Below are 14351 nucleotides of genomic sequence, written 5' to 3'. Positions count from 1 at the left end.
TGCCTATTTTTGCATTTTTCTCAAAAATTATAGCGCATTGGTGACAAGTAAGATATGTATATTATAGGGGCAAGGACTACAACTACTGCACTGGAAATTTTATTTCAGCACAGACCACAGTTGTGGAGTTACAGTCAAAAAATGAGGGAAAACCAATATTTGATCAATAAATCAATAACTACTTGCCTTGAGTTTCTGAATTTTCAGTGCAGTAGTTGTAGTCTTTGCCCTATAATATACATATCTTACCTGTCACCAATGCGCTATAATTTTTGAGAAAAATGCAAAAATAGGCACAAAATTGGCCAGGGGTGTAGTACCCCCTTAATGAATGACCATTAATTATTCCGGTTGATCCTATGTCAAATTTGCGATATGTAGTCGAGGCAGAATAATTTTTGCGCATTATGGCACCTCATTTGTAGTGCAATATTCCCACTATTGATGCCGTGGCATTACATTTTGAATGAACGTAACGCAAGATTTGAAATTTCCAGTAAATTCCTATTGCCTTGTATTAAATATCCAATGAAGGACATCTGTTCAGCTTCCATTGGATTCTCCTCTTTGTTTCATGCATAGGTCTCCCGTCTTTGAAATCACACCCCTTATGTTAAATTTGCACGGAATTCATATGCGTGTACATAAAGATTTTCAATATCTTGTAATGAAACTGCGCCATCTAGCTTATTCTTTATAGGAACTAGTTATACTAAACATCTAAAAAAAAGTAACTGACCCCCCTTAAATAAAGACCATTATTCAAAAGCGGGTGAATGTATTACAAGTCTGTAAAATGCGTTGAAAGCAGAATTTATTTCTGCACATTGTGACATTGTAGCAATTCATTTGTAGCAATTGACCAAATATTGACGCCACATGGTACATTTAAATCAATGTAGCGCAAGATCTGAAAGTTGCAGTAAATTCTATTAATTTTGCATTCAGTGTAATGGAAGGAAATCTGTGTAATGGAAGGAAATCTGTGTAATTATATCTGAATGTTTTAGTGCTGCAGAATGGTGCCCAATACAAAAAAATTTTTGTGAAAAGTGTAAAAATTGGCACAGATGTCGGTGATCATATACTAAACATATCTGGATAGAGGGCCAAAATTATTTTGGCTCAGAATCCAAGATGGCCGCCAAAATGCAAAATGGCCGCTACAACCATAGAAATACTAGATGTTAACAACCTGTAGTGGTATTTTACTGCATGTATGTAACTGAAAACGGGTAAATAGCCCATGTCTGATTGGTTATTAATTATTCAACTCAAAAAGAATCCAAAATGGCCGCTAAATTCAAAATGGCCGCCATTTCAGAGAAACAATACTTAATTTTACGTTTACAATCTTAAATTACGCTTAATTCTGCAAGTATATGCGTCATTACTTTTAAATTGTTCATTGTTGATTCTTTGTTTATTGTCCATATTATAGATGTGATGATGTATGTCGAAAGGGGTCTTTGTGGCAGAACACTTTTCAAGAAACTAGTGAAAATAAGCAGCAAAAAAGTAAAACAAATATAAGAATTTCCAACAGATTTTCTGTTATAAAACCTGATTGCCTTGACCAATTTCAATAAATAGGATGTCATTTTAATGCTTTTAAAATGCTCTAACAGATAAAAGGATAATAACCAAAAATTAAAATCATCAGCAAAGTCTCTCCTTTTGGCATGAGGCATCACAAATACCTTCCAATTGAACATAAGTTCCAGAATCCAGACAGTTGCCTGATCATCAATTTATTGGTGCTCGCAGTCCCCATGGCATAGCTTCGGGCAGCGTTGTCCACAAAGGTTGCCAAACAGATGAATTCTTCTTTGTCCATCCCCAATCAACCGGGTCTGGCAATTCTGGAGCTCGCAGTAACGCGTGCCCCCAGACATATCCAGCCTGATATGATGCTCTTTTGGCATGCTGGAAGAGTGCTGCTGAGGTGGATGGAATTAATTCCATTGACCTTCTCTTCTCTGTGAAAAGTTCTACGACTATTGTCAACACTATCACAGCAGCTTGTTCTGTCGTACATGACAACAACGAATCGTTCAATTGTTGCCATATACTGCTTCAACTTCTGCTCTGTAGGAGGCACTCTACTAAGTGCTGCAAAACTTTGCTTGCTTCCCATGCTGTTTCCTTCCTCTGTTTAGAAAATATGATGTCTGATCACACCCAGTAAAGGCAGGAACATCAGCAGGAACATAGGTTTCTCTGGTCCCAATGTCTGGGCTATGGTATGAGCTGGTATGAGCCTGCGATGTTTACCGGTGCCAAATAATACCCACATTTCGGTGAAGTTCATTTGGGCAAATAAGGCTATGCACAAGACTATCACATCTGTGTCTACGGTACGAACCACGACTCGCTGGTATCCAGAAGCAGCAGCATCCACTGCATGTAATAGCAGCCTAGTATCAGCTTCCTCATGTGTACACGGTGATAGGCGACTGATATTCTCTGCTTGGGAATTCAGCAAAACCGATTTGCCAAATGTAGAGATGACCTTCCCTTCTGTGTGAAATGTGATAGACTTTTGTGCCAGAAAAGCAAAGAGTTACACCTTATTCTCATCGATTCCTAGGAAAGCCTGCCAGTTACCGGGTATCTTGGTGTTTGGTTGTACACGTCTCCTTGTTCCCTTTCCATGCTTCTTTCTTCTTGTTGCTTTAAGACTCAGTATTTGGAATGTATTCGTCCCAGGCAATATCGACTCTACTGGCTTTCATGAGCTGGGACCGAATATAGGACAAGAATATGAGCTCTGAGTACTCGCTGAAAGTTTTGGCGGCAGCAGGCTTCAGTATGTTATTAACAGCAGCACCATCAAGGAGAATAGCATCAACCTCTGAGACATGTTGTGGTGGGGTGGCATATGTATCCTTGAAACATTCAACAAGATCTGCCTTTGTACCTCTCCAAAACGTGATAGTGACGGAGGATAACTCTGATTATGATGACAGAAAAACTCCTCAATATTTCCATCACGAGCTTGACAAGACACGTACAACCTGGAGAACAGGGTGCATGTCTTCTTCGGGGACGCTATCTGCAGCTTCTCATTCGACTTCACTACAGGTGCAGGGCAGCTGAACAGTGGCAACTTGTTACGTTTCAATGTGTGAAACAGAGACTTTGTTCTCTTGTTAAGGCGCTCTTCTACAGCGCAGGTATACTGTTCCTCTCCTAGCTTTTGGATGTTGCGAACTGTGGAGACTACTTCCTCTCCATCAATATCCCTGGTGTCAAGAACCAACAGATCATTGGATTGCTCTTCAAAGGGGTTACCCATCTCTTCTATGGTATGGCAGAGAGACTTCACTTGTTTGGCAAATGTGACCTGCACTGACTTCACTTGCTCATGGTGTTTGACATCAGGTCCCTTGATCTTCTTCAGCACAATACTCTCAACTGACTCTTCAAACTCACCAATGACTTGGGCAAGTTCTGGTCCTGCAACCATCCACCGCATTAGCTTTGATGTGTTTTATGTGAGTCCGATAGCTCCACCGTCACCCTTTACAATACTGTTATTTTGCTCACGAGCATGATCCAGAGCTATGGAAGAAAATGAACAATGGGTCTTCTTCATGACAAATTTGCCACTTTCAAATTGTTCTGCAACGGAAGGATGGACAATCTGAAGTGTCTTCATATCTCGCAGGTGTTCGGGCAACCAACGGCTATAGTGCGGGTGGTCAAGGGCGAAAAACCAAGGCATAAGCCGATCAAGAGCTTCAATTTGGCTTCCCGAAGTGACCTCACAAAGCTGAAGATGACTAACTCAAATTCCAATGTGATCCACCAGTAATGGAATCGTGGGCTTTCTTGCATACGTCTGCTACATCAAATTCTTCTGGTATTTCATCTGGTGATAAACTTGCTATATACTTTTCATATGATATACTAAAGCTGTGACCTGGTGAGCATGTCTTGTTCAAATGCGATGCTTTGAGGAAGGAGTCTGCTGTTCCTGGTGATGTTATATCAGATTCTACTAGTGCGCTTGTCCATCCACTTTCATCTAACCAGTCACCAATGGCTCTAAATGCAGCCATCTCTATGTGAAGGCCTCCAAACATGATGACCATCTTGTTTTCACGGTGAGTTTCTGGTCAGTTCCACTGGATCTGCATGGAAAGAGCAAACAATGGATGTTCACGTGCAATAACAGGAGTCTGACCAGGATTGAGAAAGTCCACATTCTGCTTGACAATTATAGCATGGCGTATCAGGAGATGTTGCCTTTTCAGCAAATAGAGGTAGAAGTGAGCTGATATCTGTAGGGTTGCCAGGATCATGATCTGTATTACTGGCATGGAAAGCTGCCCAGGAGACCATATTTTGTGTAGTGTTATCTTCAGATTCAATTACTTCTTCCACATTGCCAAGCCATCTGCTTGAGTATGTTGTAAATACAGCCTGTACCCTAAAATAACGCCACCAACAGTTCTTCAAATTATCATGGATACCCATAAGGGCCATAAAAATTATTGTTGACATGATTTTATATTGAGTTTATGTTTAAGTTTCATTGACTATTTTAGAATATTAACTGAAGTCAATTCATTTTATAGTGATAAATAATAGATTAGCATTTTGATATGGATGTGTGATGTGGATTATATGGGGTATGTATGGTGGGTGTAGGGGTTGTGTATGTGCATGTGGTTTATGCATGGGCTGCATATGTGTTGGCATACAAATTAACATGCTACTTGTGCAAATTCCTGATATCTGATTTTAATGTATATTTCATGGTGAAAATTAGTCGATATGGCGGCCATTTTGAATAATGACAGCCATTTTAAATTAGTTAATCTGTGCATTAAATTGAAAACGTGTTACATACTACATTTTCAATAAATATCTCAAACATCAGACGAGAAATGGCTACTTTACTCAATTTCATGGTGATTTTTAATTTTTTTTGGCAATTTGGGCGCCATTTTGAAAATGGCGGCCATATTGGAAAAAATATTTTTGGCCCTCCCCCTAGAATTGTTCACCATACTGAATACTATATCTGAGCCAAATTTCACACTTTTCACAAAACTTTAAAGATGGTTTCACCATTCTGCAGCACTATACATAATACAAGTAAATATTCTACAAGTGGCCATCAAACGACACCTGTGATGAATATTGTAGGTTGGGATTGACGGATCTCAGAATTAGGACCTTATACTATTTTTGTACATCAAAATATTCAAAATTGTGATCAAAACAAAAGTCAAAATTTTCATCCTTTGCGACCGATATTGTTAAAACGTGTCTGTAGAAGAAAAATATGCAGTTTTCATTGATTTGAAAATTTAAAGTTCATGTGATGGGCGGGAAAAAAATGACATGGAAATCAAATTTGACGCTTCTCTTAAGGTAATACACTATTGGTGTTGCGATTTGGTAGTTCACAGCATCTTGCGAATGGTAGTGAGCTTTGGCAAAAATTGCATTCCTCATTTCCTTGCGAGCGTGTAGAAGAATTCAAATATCACAGAAATTCTTTTGTAGGTCCTGTGGTTCTTGAGTTATGTTGTAAAGAGGGCTGAAACAACAACACTTTTGTAAAATGTACATAACACATTAACAACAATAAATTAAGCAAGTTTCCAAAGTATATGATTTGTAGAATGAACTTTTGCAAAATATCAAAGTGTTATTTTTGATTAATATATTGATTTAGTCAATAAAAAAACCTTAAGAACTGGTCATTTGGATAGATATCCTTGCATTATTTCATTTCATTTCTTAAAGTTGCAATGCAATGTCTAAAATCCCCCACCCTAATACAACTGCTTAAACTGTGTAAAACAAGAACATATGACTTAGGCTTGTAAGGAATCTTGCCGCGACTTTTCCAACAATCAAAGAAATATGTCATTTTGTATTCAAACTTGCAAAAATCAAAAATTGATGGTAGAAAAGGAAATTAACAATTAATCGTCATGAATTCATTACCATATATGTTTCTTTATATCCATGGGTGTTGCAAGTACACTGTGCATTTCGAACATAACTTGACTTCCGACTCCACACCAACAAGCGTGCATGTAGGAGCTAATAAACTGGTATTGTACCAGTCTAGAAGGAAATTTTACATTTGGAACATAATTATTAAACAAAGGGGAGAGATTGTCTTGATTTGATGAGTGATGGCTGATAAGAAAGGTAAGACAACATTTTTGTAAGAGACTCGTTTATGTAGGCAACTAGTATACAAATATTGACTGCTATGAGGGGCATGGTCAAAATTATATGCCCACCGGTGATCTCAAGACCATGACCATAGTCATGTTTTGAGATCACGCGGGCCTAAAGTTTAACCATATTAATGCCCCGAATAAAAAGTAGTCAATTATATTTGTTTTATATACCAAATCTGAAGGTTCTTGTCACCTGCTTGGTTAAATGCATCGATTTTGGGAAGAGAAATTGATAGTTTTAATGCAAACGGCACCGATTACAATCTGTGATTGCGCGTAATTATAGTGCGCGAAAACATTAACGCGTGCGTAATATCATTTTACGCTGGGAACAAAGCACACACAGAACTATGCCCGGGGCATAGTTACCTTTGCGGGCATAGACAAAACTATACCCGCGCTTTTAACCAATCAGATGGCGGAAATATTTAGATGAGGTATATAATTAAATACGTAACATAGTTGTTGTAATTTACATATATTCTCTTCATCCTTTTTTGTTACTGGAACCGGGAGGCACAACATGTAAAGACAAAAATTGCATGTGTATTTTTAAATGATTATTACTTTTTGTTACAGGTATAGTTGTGTCTCAGATGATGGTCATATACTAATTCTAGCATCTTCTTTTTAGGGTATGGTCTAATAGATAATAGTGACACTAAAACGGTCTATTTCCAAAATTTCAATATAGTTAACTGCACGTATTACAGAGCCCCATAGGCTACAATTTTTTCTATCGACAGACCGAAAATAAAGACTGGCACGGTGGCTCAGTGTTTACGGCCTTGGACTCATAATCCGAGGGCTTGCTCGACGTGCTTGGGTTCGATTCCCCGTCCCACTACCGTGTTGCGCCCTTGGGCAAGGCGCTTTGCCTCGCTTGCATCACCCCACCCAGGTGCAATGGGAAGCTGTTTAGGGGTAGTCACAGTCGTTGTACTGATGGACCATTCGCCACTTGTAGGCTGCAAACGTGATTCTGACATATTCTAATGACGGCGGAATAAATGTAAAGCGCTTTGATGCTGTTTACGGCATAAAGCGCTATATAAATATCTACATTTATTTTTATCAGATGACTGAATCGGCAACAAAAAAGTTTATGCATACAAACATGTAGGTAGTCCATGCAGTCCTAGGTTTCTGCTAGTATACAAATCTCAGCTATTTGGAGTAAGTTGGGAGGATTAGGGTGTAGTTCACGAATTCTTAAAGCAATATTGTAAGACCTTTAAAAATGCAATATTGTGAGGAATAAGTACTGCCTGTGGGATATATTCTGTCTATTTTAAACCAAATTAATGAAGTAATACGGAAGAAAGCAGCTGTACAAATCGAGATCACTATGCTTGTCTGACGATTGGCGAATTAACTCAGGGATTTCGAAGTAAAAAAAAGCGCAGTGATTTATAGTGTCCCACGCACAGGCACAACGCCTAGACGTTGATCCACGAGCCTCAGCATACTTCACAGACTGTAGCTGACGACTACGGCCCACATAATTCCATAAACCATTTAACAACACTTCAAGGACTTTGCTGCTTCAAGATCGCACACCCCAGATATTCTACAAATAACCTTACACAGTAACATACACAGTTGTATTTAAGTATATCGCACATACACAATAACGAACAGCATGAAAAATATGGAGGGTTTTGCACGATATCAGTCATAAACCGTTTACACGACCCCAAACACTTGCGCTGCATTTGTAAAACCTGTGAGACGCAGGCTAAGGGATAAAACACTGCAGGGATATTGTATTGGTTAATTATCATGTTTTTTACGTCTGTAGCCCATGTATGTGGAGTACCTTACCACGACACATCTAAGTAATGTTTCCTGATGCTTAATTCATGTTCATGTTAATTAGCCTTGATATTTAATGAGCAATATCTTTAACCAGGCGCGATATAAATTTTTGTATGGTGTATATGTTAACGGTGTAGGCCTAGAACAAGAGTGCCTATAAATACAAAATAATATAGGCCTAAGTGAAAATATATAAATGATAAAACGCACAAATTTAAATGTAATTTGAGGTGTTGACTTTTAGAAGTGCGTTTCCTTCCTCTACAGGGTGTATCAAAATTAAGTATACAGTTTGAAAAATGCCGCCCGATTAAATAGTATGAGGTTTGTGGTCAAAATTCTCTAGTTGATAACTTAATCAACATCTTGTCCTCCTATAGCTGAAGAATCACTGGCGTGTGACCAATGATAAGTCAAAACAACATACAAATCACAAAAAAGTCTCACCACTTTCTTTACTGTTTACAGTTATTGACAGTTTTAGTCTTAGTATTCCACATGCCCACAATTCCTCTGTATGCAGATTTCGGCTCTTCTCAACATGGCGTTCACACCACGTCTAATGAGAGGTAAGTCCTGCCTGAGAATGTCAATTTGTGCAATTATGTGCCTCTGAAGTTCATCAAGGTCTGCAGGAAGACTTGTGAAATCATTTAATGCAAACTCTGCTTCATCGCCAATGATGAAATCTTCCAGGAAACGTAGAGTAAGGGCAAGAAGCCACTGGCAGAACACAGTGTGACGTTGGTGATCTGCTTGCTGAAGTTGGTGTCTCCTTATCGTCTGATAGGGATGAAATCGCAAGTCATAAACGAGTTATTCTGTTAAAGGTTGCAGATGGTATTCCAAGTCCATTTCGACGGCAGCTAATTTCATTTTGACCTCCTGCTTCCCCCGCCTGCAGAGTGCTACGGACTGCTAGGATATTAGCAGCAGATCTTCCAATTCGGGGGTGACCACAATGTTCTCTGTTCCGATTACGGCTCGTTCCTGTTATCTGATACTTGTAAAAGCGCCACGTGAAGGGGGACGTGCATTTGGGTACTGCTGACCGAATCTCCGAAACAATTCTGCTGGATTCTGGGTGCGATGGTACACTGCAACAATGAAGGCCCTTTGCTCTGGCGTGTACTGCGGAGTATTTAATGTGGCTATTCTCCTTTTCAAGTTAAATCTAGCATATGTAAGGACATAGTTGCCCAGATTTACCAAAAGTCACGTGTTATGTAACTCACTCATGCACATGATTGGAACCCTAACAATGAGGACAAAATGATCTGTACACCTGCATGTGGCTCTTGGCTTCACAACAATAACAAGCACCGGGCATTTAAACCCAATTGACTTCGCGCAACTGCTTTTTGTACTCGGCTCACAAAAGTAGCTACCAAATCCTTATTAATGGTCACACGCTAGTGATTGTTCAGCTGTAGGGGGACAAGATGTTGATTAAGTTATCAACTAGAGAATTTTGACCAAAGACCTCATACTTTTTAATCTAGGGGCATTTTTCAACTGTATACTTGATTTTGATACACCCTGTACATTTGAAAGTGTCAGTATAAGTATAATTAATGTGTTTTATGAAAATACTAGTATCAGAGCTTTGTAGGAATTAAAATTTTAAAGCAGAACTGGGTAAATGTGATTGATAATTTCAATAATGTGTAACATTTGTTCACAAAGTATTATTTTCTCTTCCTTAAGGGCTGGGGTATGAACGTTTGGACACTATTTATTTTGGGACATTAGAGCACATCAGACATATCGAATTGCATTCTGAATACGAAGAATGTCCTTTTGATATCAAATAATTTTGATTTTTGAAATTCGCAATTTAATACACATTTTATGGCAAATCATTAAAATTGATATTTTTGATATTTAACAGTACTCGAAGTAAACTTTATAAATCTGATGATTTATACTTAAAGTGTATGTAGGTGGGATGAAAAGCCGACGATCAATTGAAAAATTTTGACCTTTCATATTGAAGATATGGATTTTTTTTTCCAAAAATACCCAAAAAATTAGGTCTTTTGGGGAAAAAATCCATATCTTCAATATGAAAGGTCAACATTTTCTAATTGACCGTCGGCTTTTCCTCCCAACTACATACACTTTAAAATATATCATTAGATTTATATAATTTACTTCGAGGACTGTATATATATCAAAAATTTGAAAAATATCAAATTTTTATAATTTGTCATAAAATTTGTATTATATTGTGATTTTCAAAAAATGAAAATTATTTGATATCAGAAAGACATGCTTCGTATTTAGAATGCAATTCGATACGTCTCACCAAAAATACTGTCGAAACTCCATAAACGCTCATTCTAGATCCCTTAAACCTCTTGCACCCAAAGTGTCTTCATACATGTACTACATCATTTCTTTGTTTTACTTTTTTACTACATTTTTCGATCTTTAGGTTTGATCGACAATGAAGAAATTCAATGTCTACCGCATATTGTTCCTCTGCACCTCAAAGCCATGCTAGCGGTGATTACAATACGGAAACACCATACCAACAGCATATCGTGGTAAATCCATACGAACAGCATGTTGTGGTAAGTATAAATATTTTAACTTACAGGAAACTAGGTATTGTTGGTCGACGCAGCCAAAAATTCGATTCTCATTGTCAAAATCAATATATTATTGAAAAATAACACCTTAATGTTTTGCGAAAGTTCATTCTACAATTCATATAAACACAGCCAAATTAAAAAGTCTCCACTAGTTCCATCCCCATTTAATCAGAGTCTGATAAGTTTATGGCAAAATAATTTATACAATAATTTTCTATATACTTTCCTTTGAAGGTTGATACCAAATTTGATATCAAAAGTTTAATCATCGTGAGCATAGGAGCCGTTGTTAGGAAATTCGTGCAATTTTAAAAATGACAAATTACGAATTAACCACGCAAAAGACAATGCATGGTATCAGCTTGTTATGTGGCCTGAAGCAACCCGACCCGTACAGGAATTATTGTACAATTGCCAGCGCACAATTGAAAGAGCGGGGTATTTGATTTGCATTTTGACATGCTTGGGTAAACCTGCCGGCCTATTCAGGCGACGTAATTCTTGGCACTCAAGCTAGCTCCGCTACGTGATACAATTTCCATTTTTAAAGTTGCACGAATTTTCAAACAACAGTTCCTATGCCCACGATGATTAAACGTTTGATATCAAATTTGGTATCAACCTTCGAAGGAAAGTGTATAGAAAATTATTATATGAATTATTTTGCCATAAACTCATAAAAAAATAAAAAGCCCCTCTTCCTCATTTTTTCCAAAACCCCGGACGTGAAACATGTTTTTTATTTTACTTGGCCTTATGCATAACAGTTATAACGATTGATGATACCCAAATCGCAGTACAATTGATCTGGTTTAGTTTAACTCTATGTACGCCAATCATACTGCAGTTACTGTCCGTTTTCCTATACACAATACACAGTGCTCTTTCCCATTGACGCGTGACCTCTACAAATAGCCCACGTTAAAAGTATGGGGATATGCCTAGTTAACGTCGCTGTATGAAAATAACCGGCCAATATTACAAGTATTCTTCTAAAGTTCTAGAAAATGTAGTTTTGTAACAAGTCCTTACTTGTTAGCTAATTTAGATGTTTGGAAATATGCGTACTTTGGTGTTTTAGTTAATGTTATAGGTAATAGTACATTGCCTAGTTAACGTCGCTGTGTGAAAAATAACCGGCCAATATTAAAAGTACTCTTCTAAAATTCTAGAAAATATAGTTTTGTAACATGTCCTAAATTTTTAGCTAATTTAGATGTTTGGAAATATGCGTACTTTGGTGTTTTAGGAAGGATATGTAAACGACAGATAACACCAAAACATATGAAGAAATTATTTCCAAACCGTGTTAAGTCTGCAAACCACCATGTTTCTCATTTTCAAGAACGCTGGTTAACAATAAGCACGTATTGTCTCATTTCGTAAACAAAGACCACACACAATTGTTCTCTATAGCGCTCGCTTTATAATTGTTCACCCAACTGAAAGTATAATCCCAGCTCATTGCTCCATTGTACGTGTAAAACAGAAACATATGTTGTGTGTATTTAACCAGAGAAGACATGATTTAATCAGTTGAGCTGTTTTCAATGAGTGTTATCTTGGTTTAATAGCTTTTAATGGGGTTTAAGTCCTGCAAAGGTCGAGTTGAATTCTACTGTAGACATGACTGCATCATGTTTTTTTAAATTTAGTGAAAATAAAGACTGTAAAGATGGTGAAAAAGATATGTAAAATTACATAGCTAGCGCTATAGAGTACGCATTAATTTGCTTGTCATAATCGGTGATAATATTGTTAATTCCTTACCAGGTATTGGAGTTGTGTACATACATGTAGGTTCCTATTTCGTGATGGCTACTTATGAATCATGTGGACGAGTGATCTAGCGTATTTTTACTGTACTGACCGCCGGCAAGGTGCGGCGTGGTTTCGAGGCTATCCTCCGCCAAACTAGTTTCCTTTTTGAAAATCTCATTTAAGGGACATATGGCTAGGCAAGTTTATGTATGGCGTAGGGTGGTGAAAAATATATTACTTGATTACAAAAGAAATAACAAATAATGCAAAGTAGCCCTGTGTAATATCAAACTACCATTCATAACTAAGCGGCTGGGCAAAAATTATTTGTACCCCTAGGGGTGAATTCTCAAAGTGGTCAATTTGCCATTTTCTTATCATGTGAATGCATGTCTACTGTTTTCCATCTTTTATGTCGTTTGCGAGTGTATTATCCACAAGGTGCCCAAAATGCTGTGCCAAAAATCGGCAAAACACCGCTCTTTCGACACCGGACTCTGAGGATTGCTGGAAAATGTTTCCCATATAATTCAACCCACGGGGATTCATATAAATATGGAACCAACCCAAACCGTGTTTGCCACTCAACAATGATAAAACTGAATTTTTCATTGCATCCTCTCCTCATAACTCACGCTTTATCAACAATGTTTCACTCAAAATTGGAGATTCAACCATCTTGCCATCCGAGTCAGTTCGTAATCTTGGTTCATTTTTTGATACAAATATGTCTATGACAACGCACATCACTAATTTATGCAAGACAACTACATTTCATCTACGTAATTTAACCAGAATACGAAAATATATTGATGAAGATACTTGTAATCATGCTGCTCGCTCACTTGTTTTGTCCCGTTTGGATTACTGTAATGGTCTCTTGTCTTCAATTCCACATAAACATGTCCTTCGTCTTCAACGTCTTCAAAACTGGGCAGCTCGACTTGTTTTTAATGTACCTCGCAAGCACGATTCGCAACCACTGTTATCTGCTCTTCATTGGCTTCCTGTCCAACAGCGTATTATTTACAAACTGCTCCTCTACGTCTACAAGACTCTAAACCACTTAGCACCAGATTATCTGAATACTTGTCTCCATATTTATCATCCAACTCGTAATCTCAGATCCGTCAATGATTTTCTTCGTTTGGATTACCCCAAGGCTCACCTTAGAGCAGGCGACAGGACATTTACTCTATGTGCTTCACGGGAATGGAATAAACTTCCCATCACTATAAGACAATCCTCTTCTATCGCGAGTTTTAAAAAGTCGATTAAGACCTATCTTTTTCCATGATATGTTTCTGTTGATTTCCTTAGTTGACTTGTGTTATTTTACGCCTTGTATTATGTAAATTTAAGGTTTGTACTCTATAACATTATTTATTTAAGGCTTTTGTTTGTGTACTTTAAGATGTTTTTATTTTTACTTTGTAAGCGCTACGAGCTTGTCATAAGGAACAGCGCACCAAAAGTTTTCTGTTATGTTATGTTATGTTATGTTAATGTACTTTCGTATGCTCTGGTTACAGAATCAGCAGCCACTTTTTGAATCTTCTCCAAAAAGCTTGCCGATGTGCAAGCCACCGCCCCCTCCGAAGGACTTTATGGTCAAGTCAATAATGGTCACCATATTCTGCAGTTTTTCACTCGGTATTGTTGGAATTGTACAATCTGCTCGGGTACGTTTGAATAGTTTTTAACCCACCATATTTTAGTGGATTTGTGTTATACAGCCTGTCGCAAAAAAAAATTGTGCAAGTGGAAAGCGTCATCTTTAGCAATAAAATACTGTTGTGACATGATGCTTACGTCAAGGGAGCATTCTAGCTTTCAAATACCGTTTGTTTCATTAATTTTGGTTTTGGCAATCCAGAGATATGCTTCACTAAACACAACTATATGAAAACCCTATTGCACAGTGTCAACACACTGTATAAATATTTTTCCATACAGCTCTATA

At 37.7% G+C, this 14351-nt stretch overlaps 1 long non-coding RNA gene across 1 annotated transcript; it reads left to right on the top strand.

Annotated features, from left to right (window-relative positions):
- Positions 1-5992: 5992 nt before the first annotated feature.
- LOC140139426 (uncharacterized) lies at positions 5993-14065 on the top strand. The gene is made up of 3 exons (XR_011857116.1): positions 5993-6177; positions 10468-10606; positions 13921-14065. It is a non-coding gene; the product is annotated as an uncharacterized lncRNA (long non-coding RNA).
- The last annotated feature ends 286 nt before the right edge of the window (positions 14066-14351 follow it).

Source organism: Amphiura filiformis, chromosome 18 (genome assembly GCF_039555335.1).
Source record: "Amphiura filiformis chromosome 18, Afil_fr2py, whole genome shotgun sequence".
Classification (NCBI taxonomy): domain Eukaryota; kingdom Metazoa; phylum Echinodermata; class Ophiuroidea; order Amphilepidida; family Amphiuridae; genus Amphiura; species Amphiura filiformis.
Note: the sequence above shows the minus strand (reverse complement) of the source record. Positions and strands in the feature narration are given on the sequence as shown.